Here is a 13,723-nt window from a genome sequence, read left to right as displayed (position 1 = left end):
GTTCAGCGTGTGTTGTGAACTATTTGTTTCTCATCAAAAGTCACGATGAAACGGAAACAAATAATCGGGGTACGGTTCGCCCTGTCGGGACTTCAATTTCCCGATAATAACGAACTTTCTATACATTATCTCTTCATTGAATAATGGAGATCTAAAACATCTTAGTTAAATTTCAACATGATGAGTTCAGCTTCACTAAATAAACACAATTAGCAGTATTTTATTTTTAAAAAGAAGCTAGCGGCACCATTGCTGGAGCTGGAAGTGGTCTGTCCCCAGAGTGTATGGAGAGGAGGCACGACGCGCTTGTTTTTCTTTTCCCAGGTGAGCTCCAAGGATGTAGCTCTGGAGCCTGGGGACTGGAAAGCCTGTCTCTACAGAATGTCTGAAAGGCAAGAATAATAATAAAAAAAAACCAGACCAGACTCTAGGGGTTTGCTCAGCTTCACTCAAACACTGCCTCAATGCCATTTGAGACCAACAGTGACTCCTGCATTGAGGTCACGAGGGTCGTGCAGCCTGCATCTGAAGTGGACCAACTTAAAGAGTCACCCACCTAAGCCCAGCTGTTCAACAACAACTCAGAGACCAATGTTCCTCTGATCCCACACTTACCATGGGTCGGCCTCTCACCGAGAACGTGATTGGTGCAGAAGCCCCTCACCCCATGTGCCGGTCATTCCGTGGTGACATCAAAACAACAAAACAATATTTAAATATTTCTTTTGAATGACAATTTAATGCCTTGATGCAACCCTCAGTCACTTCTAGCTAAAATCACCATGAAGACGACAAGTAATGTTTTTTTATTTTGGGCTTCTCAAGCAGCAGTGCTTTGTGCTGAGGAGTCCATAAACACGTCTGAGGGAAGAGCTGAATGTTGTGTTGGCGTCGACTGAGGTGAGGAAAGCCTGCGCCTGAGCTCCAGATGCTCCTGTAGGCAAATGTATTATTAACCTCTCTTCGCAGACGCACACACACACCGTTAATTTCTCATCACCCGTGTGACTCCCATTCACAAATAGAGGAAGAAAATAAGCCTCTGTTTGGACAGAGATGAAACATGCATGCGTACACTGGAGCGAAGACCATTCGTACATAGGCATACGGTCATAGTTGTTACAAACAAATGAGGTCTAACTTGTGCATGCACAACCACACACTAACTCACAATGACTGACCTCCTTGCACGCGCAAACAACACACACCGACTCATTCCAGCCATGACTAGCCCACAAATTACAATCTCTACATCTAGCGCACATCAGCTATCCATCAAAGAGATTAGTCTTACGGTAATAAATCCATACACGCCGGACAAAAGCGGTGCCCTTGAGCCTTGGGCTCACAAACATGAGCCACCACATGGATTCCCTCAAAAGGCTCCTTAGCGCAACACAAAATAATTATTTCAACCGCTCCGTTTTCAGAGAACGAAACAATTCTTTCAGAGTGGCCCCCCTTTCATTCTGCCACATAAAGGCACTTGTGTTACACACAGCATAACGTGCAAATTCAATTATGGTAATGAGGCATACAGCAAGAGCACTAGCACATCAGCCGGGGTGGTAATTATTCAGCATGTGGTGTTTATGGCTGTGCCCTGGGCGCTCCACTGCTCCTGTGTTATATGCCCCCACCCCGCCCCCATCTCTTTGCATCAGCCCGTGCCCAGCCTCCCCACCACCACCACCACCACCACCACCACCACCACCACCACCACCATTAGGAGATTGAGCGGCGCACGCGTCACAAAAGGCTATTCATGACCAGGGCCGAGGGGTCCGTCACCCAGGAAAAGTCACCGCGCAGCAAAAGCCGCGTCGGCTGCCACTCATGCGGAACCTCTCATTACCATGGGTCAGATGCGGCGGGTCCTTTCGCGACACTTCCCGCCTCCCCTGGCCCTTCCTCGCACCCTCTCGGCCACGGCCCCCAGCCCCCCGTGTCGCCGGCTTCTCCCCGACGGCTGACATTTGTGCTGAACCGGAGCAGCAGCTGCTAATAACCAGGGTCGTGCACCCCGCCGAATGGCGCGGAACTTGACATTTCCTCCACTGGGCATAATAACCAATCACAGGCTTTCTAATAACGGACGAGGTCCCGACCTACATTATTAAACAGTGCCTCAGCTTTCGTTACTGACAATCGGCTCTTAGAATCTCATGTAAAGGTCTTGTTTGTAAAGAGATGAGCGACGGAGGAGAGGGAGGGGGGAAACGGGGATGTAGAGGATGAAGTAAAGGGGTTGAGAGCTTTGGCAAACACTGACAGAGAGCAAAAACATGAATCATATTTTATGAGGTGTTTCTTTCAAACTAAGAAGGTCTGGCATTTACATAAATCTTTAGAGCTACAGTGGATCAGGTCAAAACCTTGAACAGAGACTTCATTGGCAAGGATCAAATAAAAAAAGGGGATATAATCATTAACCTTGCTGTGGCACTGCCTTTGAAACCTGTTGCAAAAGCTCAAAGTGAAAGGTTAGTCCGATGAATAAGAATCAACAACAGTTACAGTAAGCCAAGTGCAGTGTCGAGTTCATGCAGAACAGAGCAGGATTCCATTTCAGATATACAGTACACAGGAGGGGTGTTAAATTCCTACAGGTAGCACATTTCCTTTGGCGGCCAATCAACAACCAAGCCTATTTACCATCAAAAACAAAATCTCAAACAAAGCAACCTTTGGAGGCAAAAACACACAACATGCTGTTCTTCTAATAAGAAAGGGGAAAAGATGTTTGATCAGCATGATGGTTACTCTCCATGATGGTTAAAGCCAACAGCATTTTGAAACATTCAGGTGCCCTACCTCTCTGAGCCATCAGCTTTATTATCTTGAGCATCCTTGTGGAGCTTCCTTATAATATTTCTGTTAGGATTCATTACCGTTGTTTGACATGAGTGATTCCTGAATGAAGTTGTCTATTCAAATAAGGATCACCTTGATTGCTACCTAATGTACAAGATAGATCTGTGCTGATATGTATTCGCATTACACAGGATCTGCCACTGAGAAGAAGCATCCAGGTACTCATGACCTTGTCAATGTTAATGGGCGTTACAGGAGTGACAGGAGTGACAGAGCATGTCCAGCATGTTTACATGATAAATGCATCCCTATGGGCAGGTAAAAATAGAAACTATGATAGATTATTTATAATGACACTTGTTAACATGCAAAATGACTAATTTCACGCAAGACACTAAAAACCACACAAACCAATTTGACCTACTGACCTTGGTAGACATGCATCAACACATCCACAAAACCAAACACAAATGCACGCGTAAGCACCACATTTCCCCAAACACTTTCCGACAAGCACGGCCTCCTCTTCCAGCACTCTCGAAAAGGTTAACAAGTCCTCTGCCCTCATCAATATTCAGTGCCTGGACCAGCCCCTTAGATTAAACTCATCTGTCACTCACTGACCCAAGAAGAGGAAGTGGGGGATTTGGGAACAAATCACTCAGTCAAAGCCTCAAACACACATGCTGAACCGCCAACACATTATGCACAAACACACACACAGGAGACACACAGGCGACACACAGGCATTCACACACTGCCACAGAAATACTTTGGAGGCACAAACAAAACACAAACAAACTTTGCCACACGCCTCCGCGGGCTCGCATTCATGAGGGGAGGGGACGCTGGAGATGTGGTTATCAGAGCCGCTGCAGGTGTGTGGGGGGTGGATTAATAGGGCAGCCATTTTGAGCTCGTCTGAGCAGCTCGCTAGGCAAATTGTTCCGTATAACTTATAAGTGACACTAATACAGCACACAGCCCCATGAATCACTCTTCTGCTAAAGCTGGGAGACCTCTCTCAGCTTGGCCCTTTCAACATCCTTCTTCCCCCAACCCCAATTCCACTCATCTCCTCAGATGCACAGCTGACCCTTCTTCCTCAATCGGAACTAGAAGAGTGCAAAGCCCATGGATGTCCCAAGCAAAACCACATAGCCAGGGTGTGTTTGAAGCCTTCCGGTATGCACAGTCATGTTCTCCTATGAAAACAGACTTGGTTGTGGATGTTGGATTGCTTAGGATATTCAGTCGTTTGAGACTTGCTACCTATTCAAGTCCCATCAGGGATAAACTGGCTGTTTGATGAAAATCACAGTAAAATACAAACAAAACCAGGTGATTTTATCATTTCCCATATTTTCCTGAGGCGGTGTGCAAAGAAATGGGAGCTGACATAATAACAGTCACACAGCTGTCTGCACAGTGTCACTTGACTGACACAATAGTGTTCACCCATATCATGTTACCGTGCAATCAGTGTATCATGCGACACTAATGGTTGTGCATTGTCTTGACATCCTTTGACAAGTGCTGTCATATCAAATCTGCCCTCAACAGGCCAAAGTAAAGAAAAACACACGTCACTAATTCCTTTGGGAGATGGCAGAGCAGAAGACTGACGTCTGTTCTGTGGTCTGGTTAAATGGATCAAACATTGATGGCATATGTATTCATATTGGATGCAAAATAGTTATTATGCTTCATGATGATATCACATGGAACACACCAACCTTGTGGGAAATTGGCTTATTTGCCGTCTACCTCAGAGTTAGATAAGAGCGATAGGCTAACTGATGTGTGACCCACTTCCAGTGAATTATGCTGAGCTAGGCTAATGGTGTTCGGCTGGGTTATTGCATTGTTTTTACTGCTATGTAACACTATTGGATGCACTGATGGTGTAAATAAGGGACAGGCAGGCTATTATGTTGTTTTAAGCCTCTTTGCTTTTCCTTAAAGGAGGGGATTTCTTATATGCCATGTGTTAGTCTGTCTGTCCTGTCTTACGACAGGGACCATGTTGGAATAAGGATTCTCATTTTAGCATGTCATCCCTTGAATCTACATGGTGTCTTCTATGTCCATTTAATGACTGAATCAATCAAATGGACCTTAGAAATATAGCATAGTTTCCTTGGGGACATTTGGGTTTGGCTCACCTACAGATGAATCCACAGATCCCACAGTCCCACGTGAACACAGCACCGGCTTTCACCATACATCCTCATCCAAACAAAGAGACCTGTGATTTTAAGGAGAAGACAGAAATTACAGCCATGCCAAATAAGCCAATTTCTCTTATGTAGAAAGGAGCTAACAGCCATTCATTTTCTGCACGTCAATGCCATTTGTCATAATCATTTGTAATTGCTATGCTTTATACCCAGAGATATATTACTCCTTTCAAATTTCAAAATGAAACAGCAGTGTTTTCACATCTTTTATGTTGTCACATTGAATGGCACATCTGAATGCATGATTGAATAGATGACATTAAATGCCTAGACCAAATATTCCATTTTCAAGCTGTATTCTTCCCCAACAACTCATACAGGATGCAAACAATTATGGATGCCACTGAGAAGAAAACAGGGGCACGGGGCACAGGAAGTCTCCATCTCACACCCAGACAAATCACTGCTGTTAGGGTCCATGAATCCAGACTCGTCCCCTACTGCGCCAGCAGCACTGCTCAGTGTGTCTGGTCAGGATAACACACAGGGAGGAGGACAAGATTTCTGAACAGCTGAAACATAACATTCAACACCGAGCCCTTGGCACAGGCCTTTAGCAGTTAGAGTCTAATGAATGATGATGAGCAGTTCCACACCCACAGGTTCTATAAGCGCAACTATAAATATATCTCTCTCTCCCTCTGTGTCCCCTCTCTCTCTCTGTCTCCAACTGTTTGTGTCTGACCTGTGTTTTCTGGCTTAAGTAACTCGTTAAAGTGCATCATTTTGGCCACTCTGTGTTCCTGTAATTGAGAACATCGGTATTGATTCCCCATCTGGCGTCTGGATATCTGGGCCTGTTGGTGGTCTGGCGGGGGTGAGGCATGTTGAATGGATTTCACACACACACACACACACACACACACACACACACACACACACAAACACACACACATTTCTCCGGTTTACATCTACTAATGGAGGAGGCCCATGGCTTTTATTTCAAATGAACAGATTGTCTTTTATTTCTTCTAAACCTTGCCTCTGGATTTCAGTCTTACAGAATTAGCCATGCACACACAGCTAATCTCCGTCAAATTCCTAACAAATTCAAAATCAAAACAGATTTTCAGAGATGACATTAACCTTCCAGTGGCATCATGTCAAAACATTCTGCAGTGTGGAGGCTGCAGAGTAGATAATAGACTGGTAAAATGACATGCACCAGCAAACAACACAAAACTATGACAAAAACATCTGACTTGAAAGCTGATCATTCTATGGTACTAACCCACTTTACAGTGGGTTGCAAGATTACTCAACCACCTTGAAATCCATCTCCGTTTTCTTTTCACACATAAAATATGCTTAAACATAATGTACATGCCTGATCACATTTATATTTGTCACAAAAACACTTCTGGTTAAGGTTAAATATACATCAATTAAAAAGCTGAGTATGAGTATTTAACCCCCAGTGAGTTTTAGTTCCTGATGACAAATTATCCACAAAATATGAATAGACCTTGTTATAAATTGTTGTAAATACATATTGTTTTTGAATGGTCTGATCATTACTGTGTTGTCGGGTCCAGACAATTTGATAGTATAGCACTTTGGTCAAATGTTGTTGTTTTGAAAGTGCTTTATAACTAAACCTGATTTGATTTGACTTGACAAATTATACAGAGGTGCCACTTATTTGATCGTACATTATTATAATTAGGTGCTAACAATTAATAATTAAAGAAAAAATCTCTGCTGGACATAAAAATCACTCCATCCAACAGTCATCTGCCAGGTTGTGAAATAACAGAAAAAAGGAAGACTGAAGAGACAGAGTGACTGAAATAATAATAAGGAAAATACTGAATATATTCCAAGTGACTTCCATGGTTCAACTGAGCAGCACTGGACTCACACAAAGAAAGTGGAAGTTGCATCACACACCACCCAGATGCTTTATAGAAAAGGCTGACCCCCAAACCCAGCATCAGAAGATGGTGGTCACATGACACTTAAATAGAGCTTTTTGGCCAAACTCGAAGCACTACATGTACTGAGAATCCAACACAGACAAAGACTCAAGAAACACCAGGATAACATCATTCTGTGGTGATATTTCTGGAAACCTTTTACAACTGAAGGGACAATGAACAGAGACAAATGTTATTCAATGTTAAAAACTGTTGTAGTCAGTTGTAAAACTAAGGCTTGGAATAGGTTTTGCCCACCAGTAGGATAATTACCCTTGGCGTTAAGCTATATAATAGCATTGTCCATCGACCTAGATGTTCCATATACATTCTACAAAGTGGAATTGGGGAAAAACACTGCAGAATAATGTATAAAAAGCTGGCATTGTCTCACAACAAATGCATTTTGGCTGTTATTACACTAAAGGGATTCTTTTCCGAGTATGAAGGTATAGGGGCCGAATACTTATGCAAACATGATATTGAATACTTTTGCCAGCCACTGCATTAGAAAAAGAAACAATTCCATCCATTATCAAGCGTCTGCGATATTGCCTAAGCCTGAGATTGAGTGCATATTCCCCTGGCTTTGCTTGTTAGAGTGACAAGATTTTTGATATTTCACCGTGGTGATGTGCAAGGGTAAGCAAAGGCAGTAATTCCACCAATCATGTGCAAGTAAAAGCATGTCATGGTCTGTAAGTCAGAGTGTTTCTATAATGACGGGCTTGCGATCCATAGCTCTTCTGGACAACACCTCCATATTGACAAACCGCCTCCATTAGCACTGTTGCAGTGGCTTGCAATGCATTTACATTGTCATCATGTTACTAAGGGATGGAAGAGGGCAGAACATCCAGTAATGTAAGCTCCTACATATCAACAAAAAATACTAGCTGATGAATTTGTTTATAAACAGACCAGTCTTCGGCTTTTTATTGTTTTAAGCCTAACATGTACTAATATTATCAATCTTCAGAGGCTTACAAAACAGCCATAACTGATTGCGGTCACTGTTCCACATACTTAAGTCCACGTGGGCTGAAGCAAAGGCTCTCCATCAAGCTCTCCATCAAGATCTGGTCTGTGGGTTATTAGTAGAGACATTTGTCTCTGAAAGAGTTTATTGGATGGCTTTCACGGTAGCGCCACCTCAGCAACAAAGCATAAACGCGGGCCTTTTATGTTAATTCACTCGCTCGATTCCTGGAATAGAGAGGTGCATTTACACCTCATTCCGCCAAGACCACACTTCAACAGAGATTTGAGAGCCATGATGATGATGAACAATTTTTTATTGATCTAATGCATTGTTATTATGTCTAAAAGCCTCACTGATGGAATATTTGTTGTGCTGTTGTTTAGGCACTTTTGGCTATCTTTTTGAAAAAAAAAGGCTGTTATTATGACCACTGAACTGTCATAAAAGCACTAAGGCTTTTTCTCTCTCTCTCTCTTCTGTTCCAGAGAAACAGAAAGCTGTTGATGGGCATTTAAACAAGAGGGCTAAATGTGTGTGTGGGCCCCGAGTCCATCTCTCGCACAGCTGCATGACAACCAGAAACATTTCGATCAGCAAACTTTCTCTCGCCAGCCTCATCTTGTTCATCTTGTCCTTCTTCTCATTTAGCTGAAAGGGAATATGGACCGTTAAATATAGATTCCCTCGATGAGCGTGTCCTCCGACCAGAGCAATATCTCTGGCACTCGTGTTACTGCAACGCTCGCTCTCGTTCTGATCTTGAATCAAAGCGTTGACGGCTCCTTCCTCCCCCTGTGGTCAGAGTGCTGCCGTTCACCTCAGGCAGTGGCTACAATCAGATGGATGAGGAGGCCTCTGTTGCCTCATTAAATGAAGCTGAGCAATGTGTGTAAGCCAACCCGAGACACTGGGGATTCATCATCCCCGCGATGAACTGCTCGAAGGTCCCATGCTTTCAAGTGGTTTTACAGTGGACAAGTATGTAGTGGGGGAAATGATAGCAACTGTGGGCTATTTAAGTGATTTTGGCCAACGCTGGAAGTTTGGGGTTCCTTTGTGTAAATGTGCCTGGTGCCTCAATGCTGAGCGTGGTGTAACTTGCTTGGTGAGTGCTGGCACGTCCGAGAGCTTAATTAAAAAGTGAAAAGAATGGAGCTCCTCACCCCCCACAAATAGACCATGAACATGAAATCACATTACCCACAGTGCTTTTGAAAGTCATCACAGATGCACAGCCCTCCTGAGTGAGCTAATCACACTTTCTCTGCTTTACAGAAATAGACCCACAATATCATAACGACCGTTGAGCATGTTAACTGGGCATACTAATGTTTCTCTTAAGAGTTTATGTTTCAGATAATTGGATAAATATTTGAAAAATGTAACAGGCCATTGCTTTTGCTAGGGATTTTTTTTTTGTATGACAACCAGAAAAACTGAAAACAAAAATGAACATGAGCATCATAATAAAATTTTTCTTCGAAGCTACCACCACGTATTACACAAAGATAAGAAGTCAATTTTCCTTGAGCTAGGCCAAGTTATCTAAAGGCTACACAGAGAGTCAGCCCACACAAGCTCATTAGCTGGTTCATATTAGCCTGGCCCCACCTGTCTACGTACCTCTGCTCAATTTATTTTCCCTACAGTACTCCATCTGGAATAGCTTGATCCGTCCCTGTTAACTCCGGCAAGAGCACCTCAGTCCACCCAGAAAACAGAGGGCATTCCTGAGAGCGATTACATTTAAGAAGCAAGCCTATTGTTATCGTTGTGAGTGACCCTCGTGGTTAATATGTCATTACCAAACGTTAGTGATTGAACTCCAAGCGTCTGGCACCAACCAGGAAATACACGTTTGCCAATGGATCTAGGCCAGACTCTCTGTGAAGTCAGAGTCCCTAGCCTCCAGGATAGGTCCACATATCCTCAGTAAAGAGACATCTTTCAGGATACATCTCTGGTCATGGTGCTCCGATCCTGAAACCACCCTCCCAACATGACACCACTGTCCTGCAGCTACCCTCTGGACAAATCACACTATGCTACAGGACTTGTAGAGTAAAGGACTGGAGTGAGAATGGGGCAGTAAACTGGCAGGGCATGGGCACCATAGCTCTTCAACATAGCAGAAAGGCACTCTTCCATATTACAGCCGACTGAAATCTTCCCACCATCCTCTGCAAACTTGCTTCAGCTTTAGAGATCATCTATCATACTCTCAAAGCAAGAGGGTGACAGGAGGTCAAGGTTACCAGTGGCTACACTCATGAAACTTTAACACCTTTTAACAAATGTGTCTGGTCGTCTGTGCTAAATCTCTGCCAAGATTAGGTCATTTATAACATCAATAATTCAGCAATCATTCTGAGAGAATGCTGGTGCACGGTTGTCTAAACTTAAAGGATTACCTGTATGCATTCTGCTCCGAAAGCTGAGAAACTATCAGTTATTTTGATGGTTAGATAAATTGGGGAGTTAAGGATGCTTTTAACCTCTAATGATTACTTTGCAAAAAGAAATTAAGAGAGTACGATTTCATGTTGACATGTCATGTATTGGCACAAATACACATAGGCCAAAGCCCCATTCACACATGAAGTGAAACCCTGGTTTCTAATTGGTAGTGATAGGGCCCAACGTGTGATGGAATAGAAAGCAAAGATTCTTGCAGTAGTAGGGGCAGTAATACCCAAGACAGTTCATAGAAGACACCTGACCTTGTACTCTCACAACGTAAATAACTTTCTCTATAATTACACTTAATTCATATTAGGCTACCATGTACGTTTGAACAATTAGTAAATTGGCCTTGCGCCTCAATACATGTAGCTTACTCACGCTCACACACACCTCCCCGCTCTAACCAGCAAAGGAACTGAAACGTTCAACGCTTAATTTAGCTGGGCTACTGCCAGCAAAATTATGTGGCCAACTCACCAGAAAAACACCCCTTGACGGGCATGGACTGATAGACATTGTCTACACACTGTTGCCTAAAGCAAAAATACTAGGAGGTGGATAAAGGAAGAAAATGGCACACTTACTCATGTTAGAGGTGAGCAGAACTGTGAGCTCCCCTGGCCATGTAAGTTCACGTCTAACCATCTCAGTGGAATAATCCAAAATGAAGATGCCGAACTTGAGTCATTTCGTCGTCAAGTGGTTTGCTAAGCTCAGTCAGTAGTATAGTCTTGACTCTTTTCACTTTCATGGTAACTAATGTGCAATGTCCATCTCGAGTTTAGCCAGCAGCTAACTAACTAGCTAACACATTTTGTAAGTTGATGTGAGTTGAACGTCTTCCTAGGTAGCCATGTTTTTCTGACCTTTGACCTTTGAAGCATTTTAAGCAAAACTTCCACACACACAAAACAAACTTTTCAGAAAAAAAATATTGCTAAATTTTCATGATTCAAAAATAATAGATTTTAAAAATTAGGCTATGTCTAACTCTTAATTTATTGCCGGTCAGGATGCAACATTCAGTGGATATAATTTATAGATTAAATCAGCAGAGGAAGCGCAAGGCATCTGTGCATACATACAGACGGCATCTCGTCATACTCATGGTTCCCGCCCCCAGTTACCGTGGTTACCATGACTGAAACATCCCCGTGGGAGAAAACATTCGTTTCCACTGCATGCAATCTAATGGAGGTGGACGGTGTGAGTACAGAAAACACCTTTAAAAAGATTAAATATTTTAACAAAGATCAATAAACGGCTAAACCACGTTTGGACTGATAGTTATCTCTGTATCACCGAGGTTAAGAGTAACATTAAGTTCCCTCATTTTGGTAATTCCAGTTAAATAGCCAGAACTGTCTCGAGTACACCCATTGTAGAACTGGTGTCAATGGCCGGACTGAGTAGCTCGGTTTAGCAAGCTAAGTCTTATGCCATAACACCACATACACATAAGTTGCATCTAAATGTATTCTCACATGAATGTACATTTCCTACAATGTCCGTGGGAATAGTTTTAATACGTATGTGTACGTTGGTTATGTTAAACTGATGATATTAAAGTTAGCTAGTTAGCAACCTAATGAAGCTACCATCGAATATTAGCTTCCAGCGAAGCTTGTCATCAAAATTGGGAAACTGAGAGTGAGTTAAGTTGTTAGCATACACTGGACAGTTAGGTAAACACAATTCCTTCACATCATTGTGTTCAGAAACAAGCAGGGCTGCATTTGAAAGTAAAACGAATATATAAAGTGTAACTGTTAGCGAGTTCACCCATTCACTTTCACTGTGCGATGTTAGCATGTTTTCCCCCACAGAGGGGGCGGCAACCATAGATATATGGGCGGCAACCTTCTAACCGTCTGTATCTATTGAGTGAGCATAATTAACCACTCAAAGGCAAATAGTCATAAACATCCACACATAAACACTAGCATGCACAGCCCTTCCTTAGTAGGCTACACGCACTCAACACTTTTAAGCCCATGTGATATGAAGACCAAAACCAGTCAACATTTGGCCTTTTCACTTCCTCGGAGTTTGTAAAACATGACTAAAAAAAGTTGTGCTTTTGCACACCTCCTTTGGACGGGTGCCTTGGTACCACAGCGTCACCAATATCCAAAGGAGTAGAAAGCTCCCATGCACTGTCTTCATTTGAAATTGTAACTACAGTAGCCTATTTATTACAACGTTTTGGTCGGATGACCATTATCAGGCGATTTTGTTGCCGCAGAAAATTCGATTGATTCTTTTTTCCCTCGTATGCATCCTTCGCTTTTTGAATAGCCTACTATCATGTCTACAGAACATCTCTTGTGGCAGATCTGGCAGTGATTGTCAATGGTTAGTGAATTATTCACTGGGAGTTAACTAAAAGGGTGTCTAGAATAAATAGATAAACTGATATTAAAGCAGGGTAAAAGGTTGCATTTTTAATACATATCAAATCAATAGTAAAGGCTACTGACTCTTTGACATGATAATAAGCTTTAAAGTACATCGTGTCTGCTACGCATAGGAGACATCTTATTTTAGTCTTGGGTTGGAAACCATGAAGTGAAACTGTTACATATACCTTTAGCAGAAATGTGGTGTCTTCCATTGTGTTCCAACTCTGTCACTTAATTGACACGATTACAGTATGGCAGTATGGCAGCCAGTATACATATGCTTGTAATGTGTTGATGAATGGGCAGTGTGAATATATAGAGGGAAAATATAAACGGTGCTTTGAAGTGTTCTGCGCTGATCCTCTTATTCATTACAAGTCAGTAATATGAATTTAAAGCAGACATTGAAGTTACTTTATATTCTGTATGAGGAGGCCAATATCTGTTTGGTCATTAAGATTTCTATAGGCTATGGGCAGAGTGACTGATTTATCTCGCCAGTTATATTTTTCATGTATACTCTCCCCATGAAAATGAACATCAGAGAGTAGATATTGGCCATTAAGGTCAAACAATGGACTGTAGGGGTGTATCATAGAGAAAGAAAATTAGCCTGTTTCTATCACTGTGAGCTGATAGCTGGGGTAATATGGTGAAGTTGTTTGAGCAGTATTAGTATGGAAATGATGGTTCTGAAAAGGGTGATGTTTGTCAAGTAATGGAGTTAAGATAATTAACCAGTGCGCAAATGCTTTCACACCACACCTGATTATCTAGCTGTGGTCTATGGCCTAGTTTATCAGGAAACTATTTTTCTGTAATGGTAAAGATGGGCCATTTGTTTAATGTCTTTTTCTGATTGCCTGTTATTAGAAATAGATATAAGGCTTTTTCCATCTCCATTGA

At 42.4% G+C, this 13,723-nt stretch overlaps 1 long non-coding RNA gene across 1 annotated transcript in view; it reads right to left on the bottom strand.

Annotated features, from left to right (window-relative positions):
• The window catches only part of LOC134078054 (uncharacterized), a 66,592-nt gene extending 55,467 nt beyond the window's left edge, over positions 1–11,125 (bottom strand). Inside the window, exons 1-2 of the long non-coding RNA XR_009938812.1 lie at positions 11,000–11,125; positions 4,980–5,062 (exon numbers count right to left, since the gene is read on the bottom strand). This is a non-coding gene — a long non-coding RNA (uncharacterized LOC134078054). The remainder of the gene's footprint in view (positions 1–4,979; positions 5,063–10,999) is intronic.
• Positions 11,126–13,723: the final 2,598 nt, after the last annotated feature.

The sequence above is a fragment of the Sardina pilchardus genome, chromosome 4, assembly GCF_963854185.1.
Source record: "Sardina pilchardus chromosome 4, fSarPil1.1, whole genome shotgun sequence".
Lineage (NCBI taxonomy): Eukaryota > Metazoa > Chordata > Actinopteri > Clupeiformes > Clupeidae > Sardina > Sardina pilchardus.
The sequence above is the reverse complement of the archived record's forward strand: the minus strand, read 5'-3'. Positions and strand labels throughout refer to the sequence as shown.